Source organism: Arachis ipaensis, chromosome B10 (genome assembly GCF_000816755.2).
Source record: "Arachis ipaensis cultivar K30076 chromosome B10, Araip1.1, whole genome shotgun sequence".
NCBI lineage: Eukaryota > Viridiplantae > Streptophyta > Magnoliopsida > Fabales > Fabaceae > Arachis > Arachis ipaensis.
The window spans coordinates 41,975,695-41,981,693 of record NC_029794.2 but is presented as its reverse complement, the minus strand read 5'-3'; positions in this window follow the sequence as shown (position 1 = coordinate 41,981,693).

Below are 5,999 nucleotides of genomic sequence, written 5' to 3'. Positions count from 1 at the left end.
TCACCTCTATTATCTATATTCTTGCAAGTTTGAAATTCTTTTGACAATTCAATACAATTGTGATTTGGACTTGATCCCTATTATTCTAGCTCTTATGCTCATATCTTTATTCTCTTGGAAGTTGAATTATTTTGACCAAGCATTTGCATTCACCCTAGGTAGTTTCATTTAGATAGAATTCGTGTAGTTTAGTGCATTGAATAAATGTCATATCCCTTCGCTTCATTCTTGGTCAAGCATGAGGACATGCTTGGTTTAAGTGTGGGGAGGTTGATAAACTCCATTTTCAGGATTTATCTTGTGTTGGATTTAGAGCATTTTGCTAACCTTTTCTCACATTTAGCCAATGATTTAGCATGATTTTACGATCTCTCCCTTATTTGTGCTTAAGTGTAAAAAGCATGCTTTTTGGCCTTTGATTAGATAACTTTACTTTCTACTTGGTTCCATAAGATGCCTTGATGTGTTTGGCAGTAATCTAAGGTTGAAAAGAACTGAGAATGGATCAACGGAGTAAGGAAGGAAGCATGCAAGTGGAGAAGATCATGAAAAGCCAAAGAGTTGAATTCGGCCATGGACGCACGCGTGCACCAAGCGCTTAAAATCTCCCAGGGACGCGTACGCGTGCTGTGCGCGTACGCGTCGGTGCTGATTTATGATTTTTTAATAAAATCGTGGCCAGCGAATTCTCAAGGCCTGTAGGGTCCAATCCAAGTCAACTTTGGCGCCAAAAAACACTCAAAAGGACCAAGGATTGAAGGGAGTAGGGGGGATCATCAATGACACACACATTAGGCTAGTTGAGTTTTAGTTTTTAGAGAGAGAAGCTCTCACTTCTCTCTAGGATTAGAAATAGGATTAGGTTTAGTTCAATAATTTAGATCTAGGTTTCAATTCATGCTTTCCTTTTCTTCTACCTTTCAATTCTATGTTGTTACATTCATCATTCTTCTTTTGTCGTTATTTCTTTCTTCTATTTTGTTTTTAGATCTACTCTTGTTCATTCTATTTTCTTTTAATGCAATTTGAGGTAATTCATGTAGATCTTGTTTCCTTTGATTGTTGTTATTAATTCCTTGCAATAAGTAGTTGTTAGATTTCATTGTTGTTATCAATTTACTTTACTTTCCTTTATTACCTTCCAAGTGTTTGATGAAATGCTTGGTTGGATTTTAGTGTAGATTTTGTTTCTCTTGGCTATGGTAGAGTAATTAGTGACGCTTGAGTTATCTAATTCCCTTGTTGATTGATAATAAGAAGTTGCTAATTGATTTGGATACCACTAAAGCTAGTCTTTCCCTTGGGAGTTGGCTAGGACTTGTGGAATCAAGTTGATTCATCCACTTGACTTTCCTTCATAGTTAGAGGTTAACTAAGTGGTAGCAATGGACAATTTGTGGTCACAATTGAAGACGATAACTAGGATAGGACTTCTAGTTCTCATATCTAGCCAAGAGCTTTGTTAGTTGTTAGTTTAATTTCCTTTGCCATTTACATTTCATGTCTAAAACCTCAAAAACCCCAAACATACCTCATAACCAATAACAAGACACTTTGTTGCAATTCCAAGTGAGAACAACCCGAGGTTCAATACTAGTGACAAACAAATTTTTGTATGAAAGGACTATTGTTGGTTTAGAAACTATATTGCAAACCGAAGTATTGAACCTCGGGTTGTTCTCACTTGGAATTGCAACAAAGTGTCTTGTTATTGGTTATGAGGTATGTTTGGGGTTTTTGAGGTTTTAGACATGAAATGTAAATGGCAAAGGAAATTAAACTAACAACTAACAAAGCTCTTGGCTAGATATGAGAACTAGAAGTCCTATCCTAGTTATCCTCTTCAATTGTGACCATAAATTGTCCATTGCTACCACTTAGTTAACCTCTAACTATGAAGGAAAGTCAAGTGGATGAATCAACTTGATTCCACAAGTTCTAGCCAACTCCCAAGGGAAAGACTAGCTTTAGTGGTATCCAAATCAATTAGCAACTTCTAATTATCAATCAACAAGGGAATTAGATAACTCAAGCGTTACTAATTACTCTACCATAGCTAAGAGGAACAAAATCTAGACTAAAATCCAACCAAGCATTTCATCAAACACTTGGAAGGTAATAAAGGAAAGTAAAGTAAATTGATAACAACAATAAAATCTAACAACTACTTATTGCAAGGAATTAATAACAACAATCAAAAGAAACAAGATCTACATGAATTACCTCAAATTTTATTAAAAGAAAATAGAATAAACAAGAGTAGATCTACAAACAAAATAGAAGAAAGAAATAACAACAATAGAAGAATGATGAATGTAACAACATAAAATTGAAAGGTAGAAGAAAAGGAAAGCATGAATTGAAACCTAGATCTAAATTATTGAACTAAACCTAATCCTATTTCTAATCCTAGGGAGAAGTGAGAGCTTCTCTCTCTAAAAACTAAAACTCAACTAGCCTAATGTGTGTGTCATTGATGATCCCCCTCCTCCCTTCAATCCTTGGTCCTTTTGAGTGTTTTTGGCGCCAAAGTTGACTTGGATTGGACCCTACAGGCCTTGAGAATTCGCTGGCCACGATTTCATTAAAAAATCATAAATCAACACCGACGTGTTCGTGCACAGCACGCGTACGCGTCCCTGGGCGATTTTAAGCGCCTGGTGCGCGCGCGCGTCCATGGCCGAATTTAACTCTTTGGCTTTTCATAATCTTCTCCACTTGCATGCTTCCTTCCTTGCTCCCTTGATCCATTCCCAGTCCTTTTCAACCTGAGATTACTACCAAACACATCATGGCATCTTATGGAACCAAGTAGAAAGTAAAGTTATCTAATCAAAGGCCAAAAAACATGCTTTTTACACTTAAGCACAAACAAGGAAGAGATCATAAAATCATGCTAAATCATTGGCTAAATGTGAGAAAAGGTTAGCAAAATGCTCTAAATCCAACACAATATAAATCCTGAAAACGGAGTTTATTAGACAGCTATAACAGAGGAGATAACAATGGAAACCAGAGGTGAAATAACAACAACAGACAGCAGAATCAGAACCAGCCTTACAGAGCAGCTCACCTAAGACAGTCCCAAGGACCCCATCACAACCAACAACAAGTTCCCCAGATCACCTATCCTAATTTCTCATCAAATGACGAGATGTTTTGTTCTCTTGCACAAGGACAACAATATATGCAGACACAGCTAAACTCTACTTTAAATGGTCTGAATGCCACTTTACAAGCTCTCGCCTCCAGGATAGATTCATTACCTAATCCCATTAACCAACCTTTAAGCTCCAGTGGAATTCCTTCTCAACCCTTACCTAACCCCAAGGGTGGCATCAACGCCATCACTTTGAGGTTCGGAACCACACTGCAAGGGAGGAACCATGAGGAGCCAAGCCCACCAGAACATGCCCCAACTGAGAATGTAGTGGAAGTGGAAGATGCTGAAGAGGAAGAGGACGTACAAGATATAGTTGAAGAAGAAGCAGTTCAACCAAGGAATGGAGAACCAAAGGAAGCTGAAGCTATGCAGGATGCCATTCCTATCCCATTTCCACACCTTGCAAAGAAATCCAGGAAGCAGGTTGAACTTGATCCCAAAATAGTAGAAATATTCAAAAAAGTTGAGGTAACTGTTCCTCTTTTTTATGTCATTTAGCAGGTACCTAAATACGCAAAGTTTCTAAAAGATTTGTGCATACATAAAGATAAAATTAATAAATTAGAAACTATTCCTTTAGGTAGTTCTGTATCTACTTTAATGGAAGGTATACGTGAAAAATGTAGTGATCCAGGTCCATGTATGGTTAACTGTACCATAGGAGGTGTAATATTTTCTGACTGCATATGTGATTTAGGAGCATGTGTTAGTATAATGCCATTGTCTATATATGATACTTTGAGGCTTCCTCCCTTAAAAAGGTCGGCAGCTCGTTTTGTGTTAGCAGATAAAAGCATTATTACAGTAGTTGGAATTGCTGAAGATGTATTAGTGAGCATTAAGGGGCTCACATTTCCTATTGACTTCTATATCCTGGAAATGCCCCCTAATGACTCAGGAAGACCATCATCAATCCTGCTTGGAAGACCATTCCTGAAGACTTCAAAGTTCAAGCTGAATGCATTCTCAGGAACTTACTCCTTTGAGATAGATGGAAGAACAGTGAGTTTCAGTTTAAATGAAGCTATGAAGCACCCTCTAGAAGATCATTCTATCTTCTAGTGCAACATTATTGATGAAACTATAGCTGAAGTTCACCGAGAAGAAATAGAAGAGAAGCACATGGAGCAAGGTCCAAGTGTCGGGACACCCTCTGATCACAATGAAGACACTTTGCCATTATCCTAGCCCCGAATGATCCAGAGCCTAGCCAAGAGCCTAAATCAGAATTGAGGCCCCTTCCTCTACACCTCAAGTATGCTTACCTTGAGCATAATCAGAAATTCCCAGTTATTATTGCAAGGAAACTCACCTCTCAACAAGAAGAGCAACTACTCAGTGTGTTGAGAAAACATAAGAAAGCAATTAGATGGAGTTTGACGGATATAGTAGGCATCAGTCCCCAAGTTTGTGAGCACAGAATATTCTTAGAAGAGGGAGCAAAGCCTGTCCGTCAGCCTCAAAGAAGATTGAATCCCACCATCTTAGAAGTTGTCAAGAAAGAAGTAACCAGACTACTTGAAGCAGATATCATTTACCCTATCTCAGACAGTGAATGGGTCAGTCCAGTACAAGTGGTTCCCAAGAAGTCAGGAGTCACAACAATAAAGAATGAACATGGAGAACTCCTGACAACTAGAGTGCAGAATTCATGGACAGTTCGCATTGACTATAGGCATCTCAACTAAGCCACTCTCAAGGATCATTACCCCTTGCCATTGATTGATCAAATGCTTGATCGCCTGTCAGGTGAATCCCATTATTGCTTTTTAGATGGTTATACAGGATATTTTCATATTCATATAGCTCCTGAAGATCAGGAGAAGACCAATTTTACATGTCCCATTGGAACGTATTCTTATAAAAGAATGCCTTTTGGCTTGTGTAATGCACCTGCTACTTTCCAAAGATGCATGATGAGTATCTTTTCAGATCTTATTGAGGACTGTATGAAAGTTTTTATGGATGATTTTAGCATATATGGTGATTCATTTAGCCTTTGCTTGGATAGTTTATTTAGAGTATTAGACAGGTGTGTTAGTACAAACCTTGTGTTGAATTTTGAGAAATGTCACTTTATGGTAAAACAAGGAATTGTACTAGGACATGTTGTATCTAATACTGGCATTTCTGTAGATCCAGTAAAGGTAGATGTCATTTCTAGTTTACTTTACCCCTCCTCCGTGAGGGAAGTCCGTTCGTTCCTTGGCCATACAGGTTTTTACAGGAGATTCATTAAGGACTTCAGTAAGGTAGCATTGCCTTTATCTAGATTGATGCAGAAAGATATTGAGTTCGAGTTTAGTGAGGATTGCATGCAAGCGTTTGATAAGCTGAAGATCGCCCTGACTCAAGCTCCAATTGTGAGAGGACCAGACTGGAGCCAGCCATTTGAAATTATGTGTGATGCTTCCAACCATGCAGTGGGAGCGGCACTGGCTCAGTGCGAAGGTAAGGATCCTTTTGTAATTGCTTATGCGTCTAAGACTTTAGATGCTGCTCAATCTAATTACACTACTACTGAAAAAGAGTTTCTTGTTATTGTTTTTGCTCTGGATAAATTCCGAGCCTATTTACCTGGTTCTAAGATAGTAGTGTACTCAGACCATGCAGCTCTAAAATATTTATTAGTTAAAAAGGAGTCCAAACCAAGGCTAATACGTTGGATACTGCTTCTGCAAGAATTTGATTTAGAAATTAAGGATAGGAGTGGTAACCAGAATTTAGTGGCAGACCACTTGAGTCGCCTTGAGCACATTAAGGATGACTCCACTCCTATAAATGACACTTTCTCATTCGATAGCTTACACGCAATATTTGAAGTAGTCCCTTGGTA